We start from the raw sequence: 27,753 nt of genomic DNA, 5'->3' as shown, positions 1-27,753 counted from the left end.
CACCTGGTATTATTCAAATGACAGCAGATATGACTGAAAGCATTTATCACACTCTCTGACTCACTTTAATCTCCCACAAAGGAAGCTGCGCTCAGCTCAGCGTGCACTGGGCAGGAGGGGCTTGGGGGTGGGATGATGAGGCCCGCAGACCAGGCTGCCAGAGTGGGGCATTGATTTTTAGATGCCAAAAATAGAACCTGCTTCAGTTTCCAGCCTGCCCGGGGTCTAAAGGTAGATTCTGAGCTGAACAGCACCAGTGCAAGGAGATGTTTCCAGACAATCAGATTGCTTCTACACAGGGCATTAATTTTTCAGAAATATGTCCCGTTGCCCAATCAAAATGGCTTCCTCTTTAAATAACGCTTACATTGTCTGAGGCAGCATTCGCAGTTCAGAATAGTAATAATGACCTCTGCTTACAGGGCATGGTGTAGGAATTAGCACCTGGGTAGGGTTAATGATAGAAAGCACAAGTGTGCCTAACTGGTCATTAATCCCGAGTAAATACCCAGCAACTCGACTTTCTGCAGCTTTAGGATAAACCTGAAATCAAATGGCCTCCTCAGACCAAGCAGATTTGGTACAAGCAAAGCTAATGACCACAATAGCCTGTCCCTGAGGGGATACAAGAGAGTAGAAAAGGAGGGAAGCTAATGCAAAATGTGGTTTTTGTTTCCTGATATTGAAAATTCGGTTTTTCTTGCCTCTGCATCATGGAGGGACTGGTGTGCTGCCAGCCACAATCAGTGAGGATGAGCCGTAAATTGTTTTTCTAGTTAGTGTAATGGATTGGGTACGGACTCCTTCATTTCAACACAACTATGATTAAATAACCTTCGACTACAGGTGACTGGTCTTATCTAAGCTACTGTCTGTGAATAAAGGTGGCCAGCCAGGCTATCCAGGGTCAGGAGGCTTGACAGGACTCTGGAGCCACTGAGCAGAAGCTACGGAACAAAAGCTCACACACATCCCTCAGCTGCACAGTCTACATTCCTTTTACCTCTGCGATTATCTGCAATTGCAAACCTCACACTTCATAGCTTCTAAACCGAATCTGTAATCTTTGGAGCTTTGGACGGGAGAGTGAAGATTTTCAAGAGCGAGGTGCCTGCCCGAGTATGGAGACAAACCAAGAAGGGGAAGATGAGAAGAAGCTGATATTGGGCTACACTAATATAAGCCCACACTTTCACTTGTTTTATAGATGGAATATTTTTGTAGGCTTTACATCTATAGAACTGCTCAAGTTATATAGTTCAAAAGCCTCCTGACTTAGAGTAGCTGTGCCACCCAATGGATGAGGAAATTGGTTCTTGGCTTCCTTCCTTTGGGAAGGAAGTCCCTAAGCTCTCTTTTTGCCCATGCTTCAGTCTCACCTCTCTAATTCTCTTGAAAATTGATGTCACTGCCTTATCTTGTTAATTATCATTGGCTCACCCCCACAAAAGGTGTCCTCCAGCAGGATAGGACAACAGTGAGTATTTCTTACTAACTTTAGTGCCTGGCACCAAATATTATCCAGAGTAAATACTGAGTTCTTAATGAAATGATCTGGAAGAGATTTGGTCAAAGAAATACAGAAGGCTTCATTGAACAGAATCATAAAAATTTGATGTGCTTGCTGTTCGTTTTGGGACAGAGGTTCCTTTTAAAGGCCAAGTTGGCCTTGAACTCCTGACCCTCCTACTTCAGTTTTCCAGGTGCTGAGGTCATACATATGTATCTGTTCAATGGTTTATTTTTCTTTCTTATAATTATAAAAATTATTAAATTGGTGAGCTTCTGACACTGGCTAGTGGTTCATTGACACAAACATTTGTCTTTCCATAATTATATCCAGATAGCTTCCAGCTTTTCATCCATGCTGAAAGCAGGTAAAAACTAAATAAGTTATACTGAAAAATACTCATTTATTTTATTAAAAGTTAGCTTCCAAAGTTTCCTAGCACGGCTGGCTCTGGGGAAGCTCTGCAGGAGCATCCCCGTTACTGAGACTTCAGTTTGTTCTAACTTCATGGATGTGGACAAACATGAACCTTCTGAGTCAAAGATACATGACTGGTACTCGTGGAAAAGTGAGAGAGATGAGCATCAGTGTGCTTGTGCCAAACCTGCCAAATTCCCCAGTCACAGAGAAGTAGCAACAAAAGAGCCAAGTATTTAATGGTGAGAAGGCTAGGATAACTCCATGACAGGCTTCAGATTGGCATTTCAGGAGATGAGCCCTGAGCAATAGGCAAGTCTTGGCCTGAGGCAAGGACAATGGGTCAGCAATAGTTTTCAGACTTCCTCAGCAACAGTTTCCAGACCTCCCTAGCAACAGTTTCGAGCCCCCCCCCCCCCCATAGCCTGGGTAAGGGATCTGGAATGTCTCTAGAGATAGAGTAAAATAAAGGTCACCTATGCCAGAATTCCCAGAATGTGCTTTAAATCTGGTCTGTGAGTTCACTTGGTTGTCTATCTTTGTAAGGGAAGACCCCAGCCTGCTGGACTTCTGCAGAATAAAGCAGTTTTTGCATTTACATACTATTTGAGTCTGAAGTATCATTCTTTGAAGAACCATAGACCCTTACAATGATACAAGGATAGGTGGCATTACAAAAGAGAGACCCAGAGCTGAAGGAACAAGTCTCTTATAAATGACAGTAGGAAGGTGTCTTCTGATCCAGAAGGTGGGACTATGATTCAAGACTGACTACTACACAATCTCAAGAAAGCATCCTGGAAGTGTAAGCAGTGTCTTTTACTCATAATATGTAGAAATGTCATCCTTGCAAAGTGACCTAAGACTAGTACCTATAGCCCACCTGTCTTTATATAAACTTTGTAACAGAATAATGATTCTTTGACTAGCATAAAGGCAATTACATCATACTCAAAAAGAAAACACTACCTTAATTTGTCAGATAGTTCTAATTTAAATAAAAATTTTATAGTTATACTTGCCTAAATTCCATTTGTTTACTTTTAAAGTGTATAATTAACCCATGTGAAAACTATAGATTTCATTGTACTTACTAGAAAGATAGTGAATGTCACCAACCCTGAAGTTCTGGAATGATGTGCTGAGCTGATATAAAGATACATACACACACATCATCACTTCAAACAAACTAAGAAAGTTGAATAAAATATAACAAAATTTCAATAAAAATACCCAATCTTAACATGGAAGAAAATCCCCAGGTCCTAGGAACAAAAGGAAACTAAAAAGTACAATAGTGCGAGCTAAAAACAAAGTACCTTGTGCTGTTTTGAAAACCAAACCAAACCAAATCAAACAAACAAACAAGCAAACAAAAAGCTCTTCAGATACTAGGGGACATGATAGCTTCTGACCCCTGAAAAGAATGGAGTCTGAGCTACTGGTCTCAAAAGTACAGAAAAAGTCAAGGCCTATCTAAGTGGTAAACTGGGGCATTTTTTTCTCACTGGAGATGAACAATGCTATTGAGGCCACATTTGTTTTAAAACACATTCTAAAGTCAAAACAATGCTATTTGCAAATCTGGAGTCTGAATCAAACACTGGAAGACTGCATAAATTCTAAGATTTGTTGGTTAAACTTTTTCTCATCATGGAAACAAAAACAAACAGAACAGAGCAATTGAAAGATCCCTTTGTTTCTAGACCCTGTGAGGCAGTGCATCACCGAAGATATCACATGATGCAGGAAATTTGGTCCTTTCATGGTGACCAGGAAATGGAAAAAGGAATCCTGGAACGATCCAGGGCAAGAAATAATGGTAAGGACACCCTGTTAGAAACCTAGCTTTTGAGTGAGTGTCAAGAATCTAACCTCCAATCCTCACATTTCAGTACCAAGGGCTTTGTCCACTGAGACATTTCCACAGCCTCCATCTACAATTTTAAGAACATTCCTTTCCTTTTGGTTTCTGTCTAATTTTTGTTGAGTTGGGGGACTGGTATAGCTTAGGTTTCAGTTTCATTATGTGGTTGAGGACGACCCCGAACTCCTGGACCTCCTGCCTATAGTTCTGAGATGGTAGGGGTGTGCCCCCACACACCCTTCTGGTCAGGGTGTATTACCACACACCCTTCAAACATGCTACTTGCCTGGCCACACTACAAGCATTTAAAAACTCAGTAGTCTGCTTTTAGTCCAGAACTCTAAGTGCAAACCTGTGTCAACCAAACATAAATGCCCACACAATAGTCAGATTGCGAGAGTGCCCATAAAATGTTCTCTATGAGGTGAATTTGTCCATCATTTTTAAATTGAGCATTCCATACACTCTCACGACAAGGACAAAATGGGCTCAAGTTCTTTGACTGTATATAACACATATAACCTCTAGTCTAAACCCTAATGCATCCTTGCTTCTATAGCAAGGTTCAGGAGCAAGCATTTACTGTTCACATGCTATCCACACTTTTATCTTCTGAAAGCTTTACCCAAAATTGTGCATTAAGCTCTATATAAAACCTTCTAGACTTTTCATTATCTCACATCTCCAAATGTTTCCGAATTTCTCCCACAAACCAATTCCAATGCTTCTGAGACAGACGGTCAGTTAGCCCCAGAAGTGATCCCACTTCTCTGTGGGAAATGCTAGGATGATGAGGATGTATCCTTAGAGATGCACTAAGCTCACTCTGCACTGTGCCAAGATCACAAGCTTTGTGTGCACAAGAAGTAGAAGATGATGGTTTAACATGACATTTCTTCCTAAAGCCTCATGGACTGTTGGTGATAACTTTGGGGTTCTAGGACAAAGGACATAGATCACTGGTCATCACTGGGGACTATCAGGCTTAGTGATAAGCACATTTATCTACTGAACCATCACTCTTGCACCCACAACACCTTGAAATCCCCACATCTATTTCTTCCTCTACTGCCTTCAAAGTTACCATCTATAATTCAGCCCCTAGATATCCTCAAGCCCTAAACATGTTTGCCTACATTATGTATATAACCTTATAACACATTTACCTAGACTTTTCCTAACCCTCTTTTTTGCTGATGTGGCAAGATTCCCTTCCTTTTTTCAGTAGTCAGTCTAATTATTTCTTCAAAGCTTGTCTGGATTTTAAAAGCTAAACTGATAGTTCTCTAATGTATATTACAAAATACTATATTATCTATATATTCTGGAAAGCATTGTTTTCTCATTATTTCTATCACCATGGTTTCTAGATTACAAACGCCAACACTAGAAATAGTTCCCCGCCCTTAGTATAGATAATTGTGCCCATATTTTCTACAACCTATGAAATGATAAGGACCCAAAGGTCGTGTAGATGAAAGTGTGTTTTATAAGCTGCCAAGTGTTCTGAAAATGTATATTATGTCATTATTAATATAATATGAAGGTTAAATGAGATACTCCAAAATCTCCCTTATGAAGTGAACTGTATATACTCAGGAAAAAATGCCAAATGTGCAGACATGGAGAGAGATTTAATCTGAGTAGAATGTGAATAGAAGAAACTTCTACTTCCTCTGAAAAAAGGAAAAGAGAAATAGGGGGGAAGAGATAACTTCTGTGAATTATCATAAAACTCTATACTCTTGATGGGCGCTCTCTATGTCAACCCCTCCCCACATCTTCGACATAAATAAGCAATAAAGTGACTGGGAGGAAGATAATGAGACAGGCATATGGAATACAAAGAAATGAAGTATGTTATCCCAACCTGACATGACCCTTTGGCTGCCTTACCATTGGTTTTAACATGACTAAGATGGCAATGGCCCCTATCCAGAAACCAGCTGAGACTCATTTGCTAAGTGAAGAATAATCATTTTGTTAGACACATGCAAAAATTTATTAGAAATGGTTAGAAAAGTTGGTTTTATTAATGCAATAATTTCACAATCTCCTTAGTGTGGAATTCTTTAGTAATAATATTCACTGCCGATCCCAGTTATACAGAGTCACAAACAATAAACAGTTGCTCTGGAGGGATTAGAACTGCATAGTTTGATGGGAAATAATTTATTGCTTGTGTAATACAATGTAAAAAATTGAAGCTTTAGATAAAGTACCATTATTAGAGATACAAATGTTAATGTGGATTAGTCTTGCATAAAAAATATACATGAGGAATAATTGAGGTATGATTCCATAAATCTCAGATCTTTAACAAGAATCAAGGAAAGAGATAAGGTCAGAAAGTAGAGAAAGAAAAGGATTAATGCCTTTTTTTTTTCTACAGAACCATTCAACTTCTGAGAGCCTCTAGAAGGAAAGGAGAAAGGGAATGCTGTTTTGAGGGAGGCTAACATTTAACCCAAATAGTGTAAGTCAGTGCTTCAAAGACAGCATTCCTACAGATGTCCAGATCAAGCAAGTGCCCTCTTGCAGCATGATAAAGTGGCTCTGTTGTTTAATTTCTTTGTAATTTGAAACAAGAAAAGTTTATGAGACCGTGTTCTGAATAAAATATCAGAGCAGAAAGAGATTGCTGCCACAGGCCTGTAAATTTTGGCCCCAAAGTCTTTAATAATGTCCTAAATAAGCATCCAGGAATGGTAGTACATGCCTATAGTCTCAGCCATAGGGGATGGCAGCTCAGGAAGTGTGTATTTGAGCTAAACATTAAGTTCAAGGTAGTCGATAACATTTAAGGAAACAAGCACACCTTTATTCCTTCACCTTAATCTAACATGCCTGACAGAGGGGCCCCAGGGCTCTGAAATTTGCTAGCTTGTGAAGGAAATGAGTAAGAGAAAGAAAACACCAAGCGTGAAGGTAGGCTGCTACCAACTCCACACACAAGGAAGAGATGGATGTACTTCTATTGAAAGACTGAAGGAAATCAACACCTCAAATGAGCTACACCCCAGTTACCAAGGAAAAGCAGGGTAAATCCTTCATGACACAGGATCCTGCTCCGGTCACTTACCTAAAAGAGCAGGAAAATTATAGAATATGTCAAATTTCCCATCTAAGAGAAAAGAGAGCTAACTCATCCATGGGAGAACATGTTAATGGTCTAGAGTTGCTTAGGAAAGAATGTTTCACTTTTATTACCTCCCAGAGTTCCAACTTTAAGAAGCTAGCTAGACCATATTTACAAATGTCTAGAGTGTCTATCTCAAGTCCCCAAAAGACTGAAATCCAGAATATCAGAGGTATATCAGGCCATCCAGTAGTCATCCTTTATGCAGTGACCATTTCTTGAGTGCCAACTTTGGACCCAGTACTATATTAGAAGCTTTTGCCTACATAATTTCGCTTACATAAAAGCAATACTCACTCTTCATTGATACAGGTAACCAAGGTCAACTCACATATTCAACTTCGCTTAACACAGCATTCAGTACACAAATACAGTAATCTGTAGGTAAAGTAGGGTTACAATTTCCCTCTTTTTCTGGGAAAACAAAATAAGAGGACCTAGACAACATACCAAAGAGTGAAGCATGGGTGATGAATGGGGCTTCTAACCGTCATGGTTTTGCCTGACCTTCTCCTGGGCTCTGTCCACCAGAACAAGCCCAGTCAGCTTTACCCTTTGCCAATCCCATGTCTTTTACAAATAACAATGTTACATTAATTGTAACCACTTCCATTTGTTCTATAATACCCTGGTTGTGATGGGGAATCTCAATTGTCAATTTGCTTGGGTTGAGAAAATGCCTAGGAATTCCCAAAGCATAGCTTTAGGAGTAGCCACAGGAGTATTTCCAGAGATGAGCAGTTCATAAAGGCTCTGGCTTAATAGAAGTCAATCCAATGAAGGATCCAAAATTTGAGTCGACTGTTGGAAGTGGAGGTGAGAGATCAGATCGTTTGGGTTCAGACTCCATCTTAGAGAACCTGACCTAAGGTTGAACTCGAGTTAGCTACCGGGTCGGTATCTAGCACCAGTTTCCAGGTTACTCCCCCAAAAATATCTGCGTCTAGCACTGGTTTCCAGGTTACTCCCCAACAAATCTGCACCTCCAGGTTACAGGCCTGCCCTTGACACTTCACTTCCTAACAACCACCAATCAGGAGGAAAGCAGAAGTTAAGTTTATGGTTTGGCTCCCAGCACCAACCAGTTATGTTAAAGGCTACAAATGGCCCACCAATCAAATGTATGTCAGTCTAGATACCCATTTCTTGCCTCTATAAATACTTGCCTAAAACTGGACTCGGGGCTGGTGTGGCACATGCTCAAGCTTGTAGATAAAGAGAGCCTAGTGTGATTGCATCAGAATCGGCTCCCTGGTGGTCTTTTGGGGCTCACAATATTAGGAGGAGGTCATGGTGGGTGTATCTTTAAGAGTTAAATCTCTCCCTGGGGAAAATACTGCTGGTGCTGCTGCTATCATGATGTTCTTCCTAACACAAAGGGATCATGAAATATTGAGTAAAAAATAAATTACTCTCCTAGGTTTCTTCCAAAATGCATTTTGTCACAGGAATAAGAAAGGTAACTGAGATATCTGATAAAATCTTCATATGTAAACTTTACCCCTTATATCTTTATGGCTTATTTGACTAGCCTGAATACAGAAGTTTGGGCCTTCATCCCCCAAACTAATAAGATAAAAAAGAAGTTTTCAGAGCATATTATTTTTCTCTTTGCTTGGTTATAGCTCTGTTTCCTGATATTACTTCTAACTCATGTATGAATATTAATTCTTTCAAAGGACTCCTTTCAGAAGAATCTAACACAATGCAAATTCTTACAAAGTAATCATTTCAATTCTAGTATCTGTCAGTCATTTCTGATTTAATAAACTCTTTCTGTCTATATTTTTTATTATATTCTTTGAAATAACTGTCCTCCTTCCATTTCCCTGGACACTCTGTTCCATCACTCCTTGTAGATATCAAACTCTTTAGATGCTTGAATCCAGTGTATAAAATGGCAATAGATCTGTATATGATCTATGCATATTCTCTCATATACTTGAAATGATCTCAAAATTGCTTTATCTCATGCAATGTCAATTCTCTCTCTCTCTCTCTCTCTCTCTCTCTCTCTCTCTCTCTCTCTCTCTGTGTGTGTGTGTGTGTGTGTGTGTGTTTTACTAAATTTACAAGAAAGTAACATGCACATGGGCAATACAGATGTAATGTTTTTAAGTATTTTTGAACCATAGGTGATTGACTCCATAGATGTTAAAAAATAGATATGGGAGGCCAACTGTACTCGAGTCTCCTTGGGCATAAGAGAACCTCAGACTGCCTGCTTAGACAACAGAAATTGATTTTCTCACTGTTTTGAAGGCTGGAATTCCACGAGCTGAGAAGTCAATAATTCTTTCCTCACAAGTAAGATACTGAACAACCTGAAAACCAACCAGTATTTTAGATCCACCAAAAAACTGATGTCTCCGGAAAAAAACACTACTGCAAAATTAGTAATGGCTGCTGGCTGACTACAGCTTAACTGACCAGAATCCAACAACAAAGGGACGCATTTCTTTTTATTTTTTTATTACATCTTTTCCTCAATTACATTTCCAATGCTATCCAAAAAGTCCCACATACCCCCCCCCCACTTCCCTACCCACCCATTCCCATTTATTTTGGCCCTGGCGTTCCCCTGTACTGGGGCATATAAAGTTTGCATGTCCAATGGGCCTCTCTAGAAAGGGACGCATTTCTGGATATGCTTTAAACTGACAAGTTACTAAGCTCATCAAGAATTGGTTTGGTGGATAAAACCTCACTGGGACCCCATTCTAAGGATCACTGGTACTTTTGTTTCATTTCCAGGAACCATGTCTTGTCCTCAGTGATCACAGATTGTGAATAGGGGACTGAATCACAGGAAGGGGGTAAGGGATGGAATGCTACGATATCTTACCTGTGCTATAGTACAGCACTGTTTGAAAGTAAACTAGGACTGGTCATAAATGTATTTGCAAGTTCTATGGTATATCAGTCACTGCACTATTGCTGTGAAGAGAAGCCACGACTGAGGCAACAATTATAAGAGAAAGCCTTTAATTGGAGACTTGCTTAGTCCATTATTTTCATGGCAGAAAGCATGGAGGGCAGTCAGGCAGACTCTGAAACAGTAGCTGAGGACTGCATCCTGACCAGAGAGATAGACTCTGGGCCTAACATGGGCTTTTCAATTCTCAGTGCTCTCCCCCTGATGAGAGTGACACACACTTCCTCCAATAAGATCATGTTTCCTAATTCTAATTGTTTCAAATGGTGCTGCCCTCTGGTAAGTAAGCATTCAAATATATAAGCCTATGGGAGCCTTTTTTTTTTTTTTCAAACAGCCTCATATGGAAACTAAGTCCCAATCCTAATGGATTCTTTAAGACTGGGAATATAGCACCATGGTGGGTTTTTTGTTTTTTTTTTTTTTTATGCCTACCTAAACACAGCCCTAGATCCAACCCCCAGAACCAAAGAAGAAAAGAAAGAAGAAAAAGAGAGAGGTTTTTTTGTTTTTGTTTTTTAAGTAATAGAATTGCTACACTAAGAAAATAAAATAAATAAATAAATAAAGTTCCATGAATTGTTTGTTCAGATCACAAAGGACAGAAAATATGAGAAAGCAGAAGAGTAGCCAAGAGAAAATACATGAATACAGGGCTGGATTCCCTGCTTTTTGTAACTTCTGTGACAAAATCCATTAGAAAAGCAAGTTAAGGAAACAGTGGCTTATGTTGGCTCCCGGTCCAAGGGGTACAATCCATCATAGCAGGGAGATCCTGACTCAGAAGATGCTTAGGGCACATAGTCAGGAAGCAGAGATGAAGTCTGATGCTCCACTTGCCTTCTCCTTTGTATTCAGCTCAGGATCAACACCCATGATGATGGAGCAAGCAGTCTACATTAAAAGTGGGTCTTCTCTCTTCAGTTACACCCTCATAGACACATCCAGAGATGTGCTTCTGTGGCCACTATAAGTCTCATCAAGTTCACAATGAAAATTGATCATCATAGTAGCTCAACAGTGTCAACAGTTACTTTAAATATGGATCATATAAATACACAAACTCTATCCATACAAGAAGGGAAAATCTGAACAAACCAAAAATCACTATTCTTTTCAATGATATCAGTGAGTTGAGGTCCAGGAAACACTACTATTTGAAAATTAGAGGTAGATGGGTGGATATAGAGAATCATGGTTTAACTGAGCAGAAACCCATGAGAGTCCTGTTGGCGATGAGGATCTCCATCTACCAGTGGCATGTGGCTCTCTGAGAAGCACAGTGGCTGCATGCAATTAAAAACTTTGTGCAGATTTCAGGTCCCAAAAAATGTCCTATTTCTATGTGTTAGTTGTATGCACTACAGAACAATCCACAGGCCCTTCAGTTGATCCTGGGTGTAGCTACTTGCCAATAGGAGAGGAGACCTAGATGTTTAGGATGTGTCTGGAGGCTACAGTCCTGACTGTGCTGACATCATAAGAATTCTATTTACAAATTAAAGAATAGAGATAGTAAGACCAAATTATTTCAAAGTAGCCATATGTTATTTGGAAAAAAAAACCACTTTAAATGTAAATTAAATCCTAACAAATATGTGTGTGTGTATGTGTGTGTGTATATATATATATATATATATATATATATATATATATATGTCTCTGTGTATGTATCTATGTCTATATATGTATGTATATATACACATGGATATATACACATATGTGTGTCTAGATAGATAGATAGGTAGATAGATAGATAGACAGACAGACAGACAAATTAGAAATGAAGAGATATAAAAGTATAATGTGTCCTTGGTAATCAAAAGGAAGGTTGTATAAATATATACATGTGAGGGAAAAGAAGGTAAATAAGTAAATATCAGATTATGCTATATATATATATTATGCTGTACCTTCTTAGACAGCAAAAAAAAAAAAAATTGAGTATTTCAGCCTTACAATAAAATCTAGTAGATTTCATATTAAGATTGTTACCAAGCAATAGATGGGTCTGTGGGTAAAAGCATGTCAACAAATCTGATGTCCTGAGGTCCATCCTCAGGCCTCATGTGGTAGAAACAGAGAATCAGTTGACCCTGGAAAGCCATCCTCTGACCTCTCTATTCATGTTGTGGCACACCAGTGTACAAATATACACATACAAAGAAGTGTAATGTTTATTTTTCAAACATATTGTTCTCACCATTCCATCCTGTCCTAAAGGCACTTTGCCAGTCTCTTTAGGGTATCTTTCTCAGTTCAAGTGTCATGGCAAAGAATAAGTCCTGATTTCTCCAGTTCACAACATAATGTAATTTCTAATGAGTCAGGACTGTAGCTTCCAGCAACTACCCTGTGATCTGTCATCTGCTCAGAGCTTTTCATCTCATGCAGCCACTGTGTTTCTCAGAGAACCACATGCCACTGGGGGATGGAAACTGTCACTGCCTACCAAGGATTCTCAGATCAGCATGTATTTAGGTTTCGAAATTAATATACCCTTACAGGCCCTCTATAAGAAAATGAACTTGAACTTTAAAATAAAAATTGATCATATTAAAGGAGTGGGGAGAAAAAGGAACACAAGTTATTCAATTCTAGCAGATACCACAAATATCACAAAAATGCACAAAACAGCATGATATTTAATCTTCTCATTAATCTTTTGACAAATATATATATATTTCCCCACGTTTGACTACTTATATTTTGATCACCTCTTTATGTAGTAATTTTATTTAAACCATTTTCTATAAATTAAACAGGAAAAGATGAGCAATTTAGCTTTGGCTGCCCACCCCTCCCTTTTATTATCAACAATTCAGAGATTTTTCTGTGCCACCACTCAATATTGGTGATATCTGTGTTTCTTAATTGCCAACTATGGTCTTTCTGGATTCTTCCAGCTTGACGCTGCAGGACTTAAAGCTTCTTAAATGTCCTTGTGTACCAATCAATTTACATCTGTTGTCAAGCGATAGCAGGTTATTAAGTAGGTAGGTCTGGAGGGTGCCAGCCGATGGTAGAAATATTCCTTCAAGTTCCTCTACTGCAGAATGATTCAATGTAATTGTGGAATGGGAGGAACAAATAAAGCAGTTATTCAAAACTAAGTGTACCCTCAGCCCTTTGGGGAAAGCCTTAAATGTCTAAGATGCTGTAGAGTTGATGGAAGACCAGTAGCTCAGCAGGTACAAGGTTTATGTTCAAATCCCAGAACCAGAACCATGCCAGGGTTCACCATGGACAGTGGGTCATGGGGAAAGCTGAAGTGCATAGAACAGCCTCACATTGAAACTAATCTTACTTCTATAGAGTCTGCAAAGATACAACCTTGTAAGCATGTTGTTCTGCCTCTTTTCAGGACCTTGGCTGAGTCCTAAAATGTGGGCTTCATGCTGTGTCTATCCACAGGTGAGAGTCCAGTACAGTGCTTTGCATAGGCTGAGCCATGTAGATTTGCATTTTTGGTAGTAGAGGACACCACAGGTCCTTTCATTTTTGCTCCATTAGCAAGGGAATAGTTTAATATCTTTTAATATGTCAAGGTCTACATTCTCATTTTCCCATCCCTATTCGTGAAGACCGGCCTCTCCAGTTCTTCCCTGTGGAGAGAGCTGCTTTAAATCCTTCCCCTTCCACTTCACCTTTATCAAAGAGGATCAGTAAGGCTGTTTTAAAATGTAGACTGCTGGTTTCCAACAGAGGGGAAGCAGAAACAATGGAAATAAAAGGTCAAAGAATCCCTTGGGTGTGTTGCAAGGCCATGTTTGCATGCTTAAACTTGGTGGCTAGGAACTGACTGGAGAGTGACTGTTGAGAATGCCTGAATAGGAAGGGAAGAAAATTCACAATCCTGCAACATGCCTGGCTTCACACCCTGCCTATTCTTGGTAGGACTGGGTAGCAATGCAGAGAAGAGATGAGAGTCACAGTCACTGGGAGGACAAAATAGTGACGAGTAGGCATGGGGCCTCACAAATGAGGCCATGAGGCAGGTCCACGATGAAACATTAGGACAGAAGACCAACCTGGAATTCTGTATGGTGGGAAGAAATGCCCAGACAACAAGCAGCTGGGCCCTAACCCCATCTAAGAACATCTGCAGTGGGTAAGGGAGGCATGAACATATGATTAGAGTTTGGAAATCATTCCTGGAGTTCAGCAATCACTGAAGCAAGAAAGTCTCCACTTGCTGGTGGCCTGGCTAACAATTTGATGTGAGAACCAACACCTGTACCTCAAAACTAAAGTAATCAAGTCAAATCCACCAAATGCCTCTCCTTGCATACGACTGTCAGCCCTCTACATCTGAGGGTTCAGAACGGGTGGATTCAAACAACTTCAGATTTAAAATATTTGCACACACAAATCACATTTCTACTGAACATCTACAGGCTCTTTTCCCTTTTTATTTCCCGAAGAGCCCAGTGTAACCAAATAATGCTGAAGTCATCAAGAGATAAACATGTGCAAGGGTGTGCACTGGGTAGACACAAACAGACAGGGTTTGGAGGAAGAAACTTGAGCAGCCCTGCACTCGAGTATTCTGAGGTCTGACAAATAGATTTGCCTTCTCCAGCCTCTATTTTTTTAAAAACTGCTTTTGTTGCCTTAAGCAACTCCAAACTTTTGTATAGAGAAAAATAGAAAAAGACTCCCCATAGATACATAATCTATAATTTATATAGTTTTTCAGCAAAATATATTTTAATGGTTTAAAAAGCAGTATTTAAATGTGGCGATAATACAGTTTCTTTTCTTTGCTTCACCCCAAATTTTGTTGAAAGCACGGAGTCTCATATTCAAAGCAAAGCATTATTTCCTGAAATTTCTCAGAGGCTATCTCATGAGAGACGGAATTACTTAAGGAGCCTGATTTCAGCATATCATCTAAAACCCACTCTGCAGGTAAATTCGGTTTCCCAGTCACCAAATGCCAGGCTGACCCAGATATAGAGTAGAGTGTACCCCTGCGTGTCACCAGGCAGTTTGAATGCTGATTGAATAGAGATTCTATTTTAATTTTTAAACTGGCATTGCTGTTTTGAGAAGCCCCCAGGGCATGTGAAGAGTAAAATATATACCAATCATTAAAATATTTAAATTCAGCAGCAATGATTAATAAAACATCAAACTGGAACCGTTTAAAAAAAAAAAAAAAGAGCAGTCTCAGTACATCCTGTCTCCACCCAGCTAGCTCCTGCACTGAAACCCCCTTCACCTACAAAAATTTCTTGCAGCTCAACAGAAGTAGACTGAGTGCTTTTGCATTTGTAAGGTCTAAAATGTGATCATCTCTGGTTCTTTGAGCATGTATAATTAATAGAGCCATTCTGTTCTTACTTGTATCTCTCCACAAGTTCTATATGAGAGGATCATAAACTGGGGACATGGGACAAAGGCTGTTTTCAGGCAGGCTTTTTAGTCAGTCGTTTTTCCAAAGCATGTAGTTATTTATTTAGTATTTCTTCACATGTGTATGTGTATATACATGCACATTTATATGCAGGCTTACATGTGTGGAGGCATATATGTATGTGAGTGCATATAAGTTTGTATGCATGTGGAACCCCAGAATTGATGTTGGGGATGTTCATTGATTATTCTTCCATCTTATTATTTTGAAATAGGGTATCAAAATCAAACCTAGCTGCCACTCAGCGCTATTTACTAAAAAATTCAGAGACTTCCTCATGAGAGATGGAATTACTTTAAAAGCCCGATTTGTTGACCAGCAAGATTGTTCCAGAGCATCCCATGTCTCTACTGTCCAAGACGGGAAACATCGGAAGACTATCAAACCATTTAGCATTTACTTGAGTTCTGGGGATTCAAACTACGTTCCTCCACTTATGAGGCTAGTGTTTCAACCACAGAGCCATCTCCCCAGCTTCCCACTTTTCAGAAACACTTAAATTATTTACTAGTTTTTTTTAAAAAAGAGATGCTACATAATTTCTCTCTTTTTCTCTCTCTCTTTCTCTCCCTTTCTCTTTCACACACACGCACACACACACACCCCAAGAGAGGTTACACATACTTAAAGAGAAAGGATAGGAAGGAATGAAAGAAAGGAGGGATACCCTGGGCTAAATTTTCCCCATTAGAATGCTCAGTACTGAGTAATAGTTACCTATTGGATAAGAATCTTTGGTTCTGGATGATCTTGTATGTGTTTGTTCCTGTGTGTGCCTGCACACATATACACATGTATACATATGTGTGAACTTGCCTGTGCATGTGTATGTAGAAGCCAGTGGTTAGCATTAGATGCCTTCTCCTATTGCATATCATCTTAGATTTTTGAACAGGATCTTTCATTAAACCTGGAATCCATTGCTTGATCTAGACAGGCTTGTCACCAAGCTCTACAAATCCATCTATGTCCTAACCATCAGTGCCAAGGTTAGGAGTGCACATCACCATACCTAACTTTTACTTGGGTACTAGGGATGTGAACTCATGTTTGTACAGCTAGCAATTGGCAATTTTGCTTTTCTCCCTGAACCATCTCACTAACCCTTCATGATGGTCGTAATAGCTCCCTTTTCTCTTGTGCCTATTGTGGCTTTTTGTTTTGGTGGTGATGGTGGTGGTAGTTGTTGGACTTTTTGTTTGTTTGTTTTGTTTTGAGACAGGGTTCTCTGTGTAGCCCTGGATGTCCTGGAACTCTGTAGACCAGGCTGCTCTTGAACTCAGAGATCCACTGTCCTCTGCCTCCCCAGTGCTGGCTCCATTTTTTTATAATGTATATATATATATATATATATATATATATATATATATATATTCTCAACAACTTCCCTTTTTCAGAACACCAAGCTAACTCATGCATAATATTTGGTCTTGCAACACAGGCATAAACAGAACACAAGATGCAACAGGATTAGGTGACATGCTACAGTAGACACAGGACACATAGCTCATGACATTTGTGATGATTTGTATATGACTGGCCCAGGGAGTGGCACCATTAGGAGGTATGGCCTTGCTGGACTAGGTATGTCACTGTGGGCATGGGCTTTAATACCCTCAACCTAGCTGCCTGGAAGGGAGTCTTCTCCTAGCTGCCTTCAGATGAAGATGTAGAACTCTCAGCTCCTACTGCACCATGCCTGCCTGGATACTGCCATGCTCCTGCCTTGATGATACTGGACTGAACCTCTGAACTTTAATGTAAACCAGTCCCAATTAAATGCTGTCTTTATAATAAAAACAATGACTTCTTGAAATTCGCAAGCAAATGTATAGATCTAGAAAATATCCTGAGTGAAGTAACTCAGTCACAAAAGAACACACATGGTATGTTCTCACTGATAAGTGGATATTAGACAAAGAATGTGGAATACCCATGATACAACTCATAGACCACATGTAGATCAAGAAGGAAGACCAAAGAGTGAATGCTTCAGTCCTACTTAGAAGGGGGAACAGAATAACCAAGGGAAGAAGAGGGTGGGAGGAACTTGGGAGGAAGAGAAGATGGAAAGGGGAAAAAGAAGGGCAGAATCTGGTATGGGAAGAGATGGAGGAGGTAAACAGAGGGTCAGGAAATTGAACAGAGGTATATAGCGATGGGAGATGGGGAGATGGGGGTTGCAACTAGAATGTCCTAGAAGCTAGGAAATCAAGAGCCTCCCAGGACCTCACAGGGATGACATTATCTAAAATAACCACACAAAGGGGAGGGAGAAACTGTTGAGACCATATCTAGAGGTTATGTGTGTTCCCCCAGTTGAAGGATAGGGCCAACCACCCATCTCCAAAATTTTAACCCAGAATAGCTCTTGTCTAAAGGAAATACAGGGACAAAGAGTAAAACAGAGACTGAAGGAAAGGCCATCTAGAGATGGCCCCACCTGGGAATGCATCCCACATGCAGATACCAAACCCAGACACTATTGCTGATGCCAAGAAGTGCTTGCTAACAGGATACTGATATAGCTGTCTCCTGAGAGGCTCTTCCAGATACTGATCAATACAGATGTGGATGTTCACAGCCAACCATCAGATTGAGCACAGGGATTCCAGTGGAAGAGTTAGGGGAAGGACTGAAGGAGCTGAAGGGGCTTTATCTGACGTCAATGGGAGGGAGGCCTTTGGTCCTGTGAAGTCTTGATGCTCCAGTGTAAAGGAATGTTACAGCAGTGAGGCAGAAGTGGGTAGATGGGTGGGGGATGCCCCCTCATAGAAGCAGGGTAAAGGGAGTTTGGATAAGGAGGGTTGCAGAGGGCAAACTTGGAAAGGGGATAAGATTTGAAATATAAATATAATATCCAAATTAAAAAAAAAAAGTGTTGTCTTGATCATGGTGTCTGTTCACAGAAGGAAAACCCTAAGACAGAGGATGGTACCAGGGACCAGGGATGGGTATTGCTATGATAAGCCTGACCATGCTTTGGTTTGGAGAAAAGTGGATTTGGGGACTTTGGAAAGTAGTGGAATGCTTTAAGTGGGGCTTAATGGGTCATCCTAGTAAGAGTATGGAAGACTTTGTTGAACTGTGCAGACCTGGCCTGTACTGGCTAGTTTTGTGTCAACTTGACACAGCTGGAGTTATCACAGAGAAAGGAGCTTCAGTTGAGGAAATGCCTCCATGAGATCCAACTGTAAGGCATTTTCTCAATTAGTGATCAAGGGGGAAAGGCCCCTTGTGGGTGGGACCATCCCTGGGCTGGTAGTCTTGGGTTCTATAAGAGAGTAGGCTGAGCAAGCCAGGGGAGGCAAGCCAGTAAAGAACATCCCTCCATGGCCTCTGTATCAGCTCCTGCTCCCTGACCTGTCTGAGTTCCAGTCCTGACTTCCTTTGGTGATGAACAGCAGCATGGAAGTGTAAGCCGAATAAACCCTTTCCTCCCCAACTTGCTTCTTGGTCATGATGTTTGTGCAGGAATAGAAACCCTAACTAAGACAAATTGGTACCAGCAGAGTGGGGTATTCCTGTGACAACCTGACCATGTTTTGGGGAGGACTGTGGAAGGACTTTGGAACTTTGGGCTTGAAGATCCATTCGTTGTTAAGAGCTCTGTCAGATGTTGTGTAGGAGCTTGGAAGATAATGCTGAGAACAGTGCAGAAGATGGAGGCCTGGTTTGTGAAATTTCAGAGGGAAAATTAAAGACTCTCTTCAGGGCCATTGCTGTTTTTATTGTGAAGATTTTGTAGTTCTGGTTAGCTGGGGCTGAAGAATCAGCTGTGATTAACAAGATACTAGAACTACTAAAGCAAAAACTTTGCATTACTGGGACTATTGATGCTGGTTAGCTGGAGCTAAGAAATTAGCGGTGATTAAGAAGAGACCAGCATCTTTGAGGTGACATCTTGTGGGAAGTGTTTTCTAAAAGCACAAAGAGGCTGTGTTCCAGAGATAGGCAAGGTTGTACTCCTTCTGCAGTGGGACTTGGTAATGTGTAAGGGTCACCCAGGTGGTACTGGTTTTGAAGGCATGAAGGGGTCACACAGCAGCTCAGGCTCGGCACTGTGAGAGGCCATGGAAGGCCATTGGTGAAGGTGCAGCCCCAGTTGTAATTGAAGGCCCAGGACTGAAGGGGTCACGCAGTGATTTGGAGATGCCAGTACCATGAGATGACCACCAAGAGCAGCAGCAGCAGTGGAGTACAGGCATCTGGAGCCCAGAGGACGACGTGTGTGCTACAAAGGGCATGGCTGGAGAAGTGACCCAAGCCCTTGGAGGAGCCCAGAAGATCGTGAGTTGGATCCCAGACATTGGACGGTTGGAGATTGATTTTTGCTTTGATTGTGACTGTGCCCTGATATTTTCCCTCTTGAAGGAAGAAACTATTTTAGTGGAGCCCACAGTTAAGAGACTTTTAACTGTAAAAAGACTTTGGATTTTAAAAGAGATGGATATTTTAAAGAGATTGAAAATTTAAGAATATGTAAAGACTGTGGGACTTTTAAAGTTATTTAGATCTTGGGGATGAATAAGAATGTAAGGGTTGAGGCTTACTAGTGATGTGTTTGTGTGTCAAGTTGACAAGGGGTCAATTGTACTGGCTAGTTTTGTGTCAACTTGACACAGCTGGAGTTATCACAGAGAAAGGAGCTTCAGTTGAGGAAATGCCTCCATGAGATCCAACTGTAAGGCATTTTCTCAATTAGTGATCAAGGGGGAAAGGCCCCTTGTGGGTGGGACCATCCCTGGGCTGGTAGTCTTGGGTTCTATAAGAGAGTAGGCTGAGCAAGCCAGGGGAGGCAAGCCAGTAAAGAACATCCCTCCATGGCCTCTGTATCAGCTCCTGCTCCCTGACCTGTCTGAGTTCCAGTCCTGACTTCCTTTGGTGATGAACAGCAGCATGGAAGTGTAAGCCGAATAAACCCTTTCCTCCCCAACTTGCTTCTTGGTCATGATGTTTGTGCAGGAATAGAAACCCTAACTAAGACATGGCCCAAGAGCTTTCAGTGGAGAAGATGTGGCCTAGACACTGGTTTTGTGATATTTTGGCAAAGGATATGGCTGGGGTTTTGGTTTGTTTTGGGTATTTTGTTTTTTGGTTTTTTTCCTTGTCTGAAAAGTCTATCTGAGGCAAAGGTAAAGAGATTTCTATTAATTGTATTGACAAAGAAAGTCTCAGCAGAGACTTGCTTCTCTGGTTAAGCCTCATGAATGATGTTTTGAAGAAGCATAGCAAGTTTAGGAAAGAAAAATATAAATTACATGATTTGAATATTAAAGGGCCACCAGGAAGTGAAATGGAGCTGAATCCTATGTTCAAGGATATTAAGTTGAATTAAAGGAATGGTGACCTTGGGGCAAGATTCCACCCAGCTAAATTTAGGTCCAGATTTGGTGGCATATCCCTTTAATCCTAAGAGACAGAGACAAACAGATCTCTTGAGTTCAAAGCTAGTCTGGTACAGAACAAGTTCCAAGTAGAGAAAAGCATAAATCCAGGCATGGTGTTACATGTCTTTAATCCCAGCATTGAGGAGACAAAGCCATGCAGATCTCTGAGTTCAAAGTCAATCTGCAGAGCAAGTTCCAGGCCAGCCAAGCTAGGCAGCTTGAAGGAGTTGGAAACCAGAAAGCTGGTAATGATAGAACAAGGGACCGTGTTCTACCTCTAGCAAGCAACAGAACTTTGGCAGCTTTGGCCAGGTGTCTTTGGCTTTATAGTCAAAAGGAGAAGGAGACTACTGGAAAAAAATCATGCTGGTTAGCTAGAGGTAAGAAATGAGTGGCGATAAAGAAGAGACCAGCATGACTGAGGTGAAATCTTCTGGGAAGTGCTTTCTGAAACACAAAGAGACTGTGTTTCAGAGACAGCCAAGTTTGTACCTCGTGCTGCTGGTTTTGAAGGCATGAAAAGCTCAAGAAGTGCAGCTGAATCCTGGCACTACAAAGGGCCATGGTAGGCCATTGATGAAGGTGCAACCTCAATTGCAGATGAAGGCCCAGGACTGAAAGGGCCATGCAAAGAAGTTTAGGCTTGGCACCACAAAGGAAGCCTATGAGAGGCTACTGGTGTAGCCTGGTTGCAGTGAGAAACCCCAGTATGTTAGAGAAGCCAGTACCATGGGATGACCACCAGGAACAGCAGCCACAATGTAATGGAGTCAACCAGGGTCCGGAGTCAAAAGAGGACAGAGCTGAAGTGACCCAAGCCCTTCAGAAGAGCCCAGAAGATCATGTGTGGATCCCAGACACTGGAACAAGAAGCTGTAAAGTTGAAGTTGCCTTCGAGACCCAAATATTTTAGAGATGTCAGAGTCATGGGATATCTGCCCAGGAGAAAAAAAAAAGCTTGTTGCAGTCAACAAAGATAAAAAATGAGTTAGAGATCTGAAGACCATTTTGACATCAGACATGGAGATGCGCACTTTGGAGTTTGCCCAGCTGGTTTCCTATCTTATTTTGGAGATTACAGTTAAATGACTGGATGAATCTCAGAATAGATTTTGAACTTTGAACTTTTAACATTGCTGAGACTACTATGGGGATTTTGGAAGTTAGACTAAATGTATTTTGCATTATGCTATGTTTAGGGTATGTATGGCCCTCATAAACTCATGTGTTTGAACAAGCCTACGAGAACAAGGGAATGGAATGTGATGGTTTGCATATGCTTGGCTCAGGGAGTGGCACTACTAAAAGGTGTGGCCTTGTTGGAGTAGGTATGTCACTGTGGGCATGGGCTTTAACACCCTCAACCAAGCTACCTGAGAGTGAGTCTTCTGGCAGCCTTCAGATGAAGATGTAGAACTCTCATCTTTTCCTGCACCATACCTGCCTCAACCACCTTGATGATAATGGACTGAACCTCTGAACCTTAATGTAAGCCGGCCCCAATTAAATGCCCCATATTCATGATGGGAAATAAACAAGCTGAAATGACGGGGAATAGGCAGCGTGGACTAGTTGACCCACAGTTTGATTGTCTTAGAGGAGTGATATAGTCAGAATCATTTCAGATAATTTACTCTATTATAAATATATAACTATAATTAATCAGCTTTAGGATGACTATCTTTTTAAGCTCTGAAGCCACAAGAATTCCTTCAGTTGCTGTGACAACGATCCTTAAACAGCAGAGTCCTTATCCTTAATCATGTGCTCTATCCTTTCTGGTGGTGCAGTCAGCAACATCACATTCAACTAAAAGTTTAGAACACAAGAGACCACTGCTTTCTAAGCAAGGATGGAATATGGATGTGGTGGAAATGATATCGATTTTCCTGTCCGAGGACTACAGCTCTGAGCAAAACCTACCAGTTACTCTGTGCTTGCAGCCAAATGACAGGCCCTCTGTGACATTTCCTGTAAAATGTTGATGATAATCTCCCTCCTAAAGCCATTGTTAGGATTAAATGTAACAAATGGTGGGTGTTTGAAAACACTTTTCAAATAACACAATATACTTCAGGTAAAAGTTATGGTGTTTTCTATGTACGGAGTTAGCTTCATTTCAGTGTTCTTTAAAGGAGCTTTTTATACTTTCAGTCTAAATCATGACTTTTTAAATTTTTGTTTATTTATGTATTTGTTTGGGTTGTATATGTGTGTGTTTGTATGTATGTGTGTGTGTGTGCATGTGTGTATGTGTGTGTGTGTGCACGTGTATGTATGCATGTGTATGTCTATATTTGTGTTCAGGTACAGATGTGTAGGTGTATGTGTGCATGTATGTATGCATGTATATGTCTGTATTCGTGTTCAGGTACTGGTGTGTGTGTGTGTGTCTGTCTGTCTGTGTCTGTCTGTCTGTGTATGTGTTTACATACCTCTATGCTAGAGGACAACCACATTCCTCAGCATTCTTCAGGAAGTCTCCACCCTTCTTTTTCTCAGTGGTCTGCAACTTGCCAAGCATGCTAGGATGGCTGGCCAGTACCCAGGGATCCACCTCCCTAGCACTGGTATTATAAACCTATACCAACATGTCTAGCTTTTCAGTATGGTTTCTGCAGATGGAATTCAGGTCCTTTTGTTTGCAAGGCAGGAACTGAACTAGTTCCCAAGCCATCCTTTAATAGATAGATAGATAGATAGATAGATAGATAGATAGATAGATAGTGTGGAGTGTGGTCTTTAGACAGGTTACCTTGCATTAGTTTACTTTAGATCCAACTGTTGGATTCAGCTGAGTAGTCCGTTGTCATTTCAATTGACCTATAACTCTACCCCAACATCATTCCTCATAACTTCTGGTGTAATTAAAAAGTTCCTTCCTTTGCTTGATTCTGGTTTTTCACCAACATAATTATTGCTACTGATAGTAATGTTCCAACTTATCTAGCTAATATAAAATAGCACAAATTAAAGACTTGGGAATAACTTGCCTAAATAAATAAACTGTGGGAACACTTGAGGATTTGAAAAATATATAATAATGGAGGACAATATTTTGGAAGGATAACTGTGAATTGAGGGGCAAGGTGAAAATTAGGGACACATCGTAGTGTTTGCACTCAGACCTCTTACTGGGGCCACACAAATTCTTCTCAGGTGGAATCATTGCCAATAGCAGGATGCACATTTAAGGGCTCAGGGGGGAATTCAGGAGACCTTGCTCAAACAAAGCTGAGCCCAGTTAAGCCAGATCTTAGCAGTTGTACTTCTTGCTCCTACCAGTGGAACTCCAGAGGGCAGTACCATTGGTAAACTATAAGGGGCAAAGGAAACACAGAGCCACCCCTACTTGTTTGCTGCCCCATGGCTGTGCAGAAGCCCATGATGATCCTAGATATCATACCCATGTCCTAGAAGGCTCAGAGATGCTCTAACTTAACATGATCTGTGGCAACTCATTGTGGAGCTACCTATTGATCCCTGACAGACATGCAAAGCTTCTTCATTCTTATATTATTGGTTGTGAGCCTAGCGTTTAACAGCTGAGCCATCTCTCCAGCCCAAGCTTCTTCATTCTTACAGATGATTCCTCAAGCATCGTAACTGGTAAATCAATCTATTATTTTCCTATTGCTTTGATAAAATACCATGATCAAGGCAACTTAGAGAAGCAAGACTGTATTTAGGCTTATGGTACTAGAGGGTTTGAGTCCAACATGGCAGGAAGGCACGGCTGCAAGCAGACCTGCAGGCAGAAGCTGAGAGCTCATATCTTCAATGGCAGGCATGAAACAGAGAGAGCAAGCTCATGTAGCTCAAGGTTTATCATCTCAAAGTTCATCCCAAGTACTGTATTTCCTCCAACAATGCCATACCTCCTAAGCCTCCCAAAGATCTCCAGGAATAGGTGACCAAGTACTCAAACATCTGAGCCTATGAAGGATGTTCTCATTCAAAACACTCTGCAGTCATATATGACAAAGCATACCAAGAAAGAAGACTGTAAAAATATGAACAAAACCTGACAGGAAAAATGGACCAGCCATAACTTTAATCTAGGAAGAAATGGTAAGCATGAATATAACCAAAAATGGAACAGTATTCAAAATGACAGAACTCTGAAATGTCACATAAGATGAGAGTGTCACACTATGGCCATGTGTCTGTTACCCACTCAAGTTGCTTCAGGAGAAGGGAGGCAGGTAGAGTGATGGAGAACATTACTACATGTCAATGTTGTGCTATTTAAGCTTCTCTGTACCTTGGCTCTATTTTGTTTTTTGAGGAATCCTTTAACCGTATAGCCCAAGCTGGTCTTGAACTCACACCCTTTGTGCTGAAACTTTTCAGTTCACTAATTCTAGGCATATGACAACAGTCCCAGCTCACTTCTTCGTTTTTCTGAACCTTAATTTCCTTATCAGTAATAGAGATACTCATTATCCCAAGAAGAATTTCAGAAAGTTAATAAATGGGGTAGCTTAGTAATTTTCCCAATGCTGTGATAAAATACCCAGACAAAACAAACATGAGGGGAAAAAGGGGCTTATTTTGTCTTACAGTTTCAGAGGGATATAAGCCACCATGGTGAAGAAGACATGGCAGTAGGTAGGGAAGGCATGGTGGCAGGAATTTGCTGCCCATATCATCACTGTCCTTGGGAACCACAAGGGAAACAGGAAAGACAGGAGTATAGAGTCTCCAGGGGTTGCCTCTAGTGCACCACTTCCTCCAGGGAGGCTGCTGCACCTGCCAAAGATTCCACAGCCTGTCCAAACAGTGCCAACAGCTGGGAGCCAAGGGTTCAAACAAATGAGCCTGTAATGGACATTTCACATTTAAATCATAATTGCTGGCACTAAAATAGTTGGCATATTGTCAGTTCAATAACACTAGTTACTTTTTCATAATCTCTGACCAGGAGAGGATAAAACCATAGGCATTTGACTGCTATTATACATTGTATATTTAATCATTATATAAGATTATTATGATACTGTATCATACTACATGTCTGTTAAATAGCTCATTGTTATTAGAGAATGGAGTGATTCAATACTCTTGCTTCAAACATATACTTCTATAAAACTTTATATTTTAATTCTAATGATGTCTCATAGTCTTCAAGTAACTGGAACTCTATTTTAATGCATAGACAGCCTGATTTGGCTTAATAATCTTGGGGCCTGGTGCTTTCCGACTTCTGTAGATAATGAAGTCAGCACAGAGACAACATGATCACAGGGTTTCTTCCACCTCTACCTGTGTAGGGAGAAAGAATGGGCCGCCATCAAGACTAAGCCACTTCTAGCAGGTGCCCTTATAAATATGCATCAGTTGTCTGGAATAATTGCTTCCAATAAAGGCCAAGTATACAATTCTGACAGGGTTGTCCTTATGAGTTTGTGGTGCTTATAAACCTGTCAGAATAGATGACTCCTTGCATTTCCATTTTCGAACCAAGCTAACAAGTCAGGGTTTTGGTGGTGGTGGTGGTGGTGGTGGTGGTGGTGGTGGTGGTGGTGGTTTTGGTTTTTTTTTTTTTTTTTTTTTTTAAGGAAATCATTTCATATGTTGCACGTTGGAAAGCTAATTGAGCCCCAGGGCCCTATACATCAATTAGGTTGGTTTCTTGACTTGCTCCTGTAAGGCTGGGGTGCAATCCTCACCTAAACTTATGTATCCTTTTGTATTTGTCTTGGTTAATCTACCACTGTTTATCTGATGGTACTGGGACCTGGGAGTTATCTTCTAATTGCCTTTGTTACAAAACACTCAAAATAACTGGCTACTCCCCCTAACAGCACTGTCTTATAAAGACTTATAATCTGTAACTATGTCTTTACCTGACATAGTTTATCTGTAACTATGTCACCAGCCATTCAGGCTGCCAGCACTCTCATTTGAGGTAACTATAACACTCCTAACTCTTTCCCAGCCTTCAATTTTCCACACTTCACCTCATCTCTTTGGACCTACTACCCCTGACCAACTCATCAAAAGAAAATACAGCTTTGAGAAATCACCATCTTATCTAACATTGATGGATCACCACTGCATTAAAAAAGCAACCCCAGCACTCCAGCTTGGCCTAGAGTTCTCTGTCTTGTTCTTTCCTTGCCCTGCCCCTGCCACCCAAATCCCATGGAAGCCATAGATGGCATTCTCAATTCAAACCACATTGTTCTGAGCTCTATGCCAGGAGCGTGGCTTAGCGTGACACAGTGTTCCAGGATACTGAGTTGAGCAGCAGGCTCTGAAAAACGACACTCGAGACAATAATGCTCAGCTGGAGGAAAGCAAACTAATCTAAAGAAAACCTTAGATGCCCATTAGACTGAAGGCTTGCACCCCATCCCCATAACAATGACGTTCTGTCTGAGTGCCTCAGTCTGCTCTGCATACAGAGTGAAACAGTAGCTCACTTGCTGCCTCTCTAGTACCCAGTGCTGCAAAGCCAAGCTGAGCTGTAAGAATGATGTATGCTTGAACTTAAAATGGACAGGTTGTATCATTAGGCATTTTCAAAGCCATACAATTCATATCCCCGGAGTCTTGGGGCTGAGGTAATCTTAGCTTTCACAACATGCTGAGAACAAGGCAGATGAACTATGAGTCCCAACCACTGATCAAACCATCTTTCCCTTGTGCACACTGGCAGAAGAGATGGAGACAGGTTTTCATCATGGTTGCTTGTACAAAGTTCCCTGAAATGGGAGAAACAGTTTGTTACCAAAAAGGTTTGACTCAGGTGAAATAATAGATTTCTTCTTCTTCAGTTCTGAGACAGAAAAAATATAGGGGCTGTTGGCTCTTGGAGCAAGAGCTTTTGGACCAAGATAACACAGGGCGATGTATAGAGATGGATGGTTTCCAGACTTCACAGTTTGGTGACCACAAAGGTAAAAGTGCATGATGCAGACGTTTTGAAAGCATCTGCTTTTGTGCAAGCCCCGTCAAATGGACTCCATAGACCAACTGAGAGAAAACCTGTCACAACTTCAGAAATGTGTGGAAAAAAATTTTGCCAATTGCAGTCAGTCAGCCAATAGAGTAAATTACTCTTGGAAGCA

Source organism: Mus caroli, unplaced genomic scaffold (genome assembly GCF_978045245.1).
Source record: "Mus caroli unplaced genomic scaffold, Mus_caroli_1 scaffold_10, whole genome shotgun sequence".
In the NCBI taxonomy this organism is placed as follows: Eukaryota; Metazoa; Chordata; class Mammalia; order Rodentia; family Muridae; genus Mus; species Mus caroli.
Note: the sequence above shows the minus strand (reverse complement) of the source record.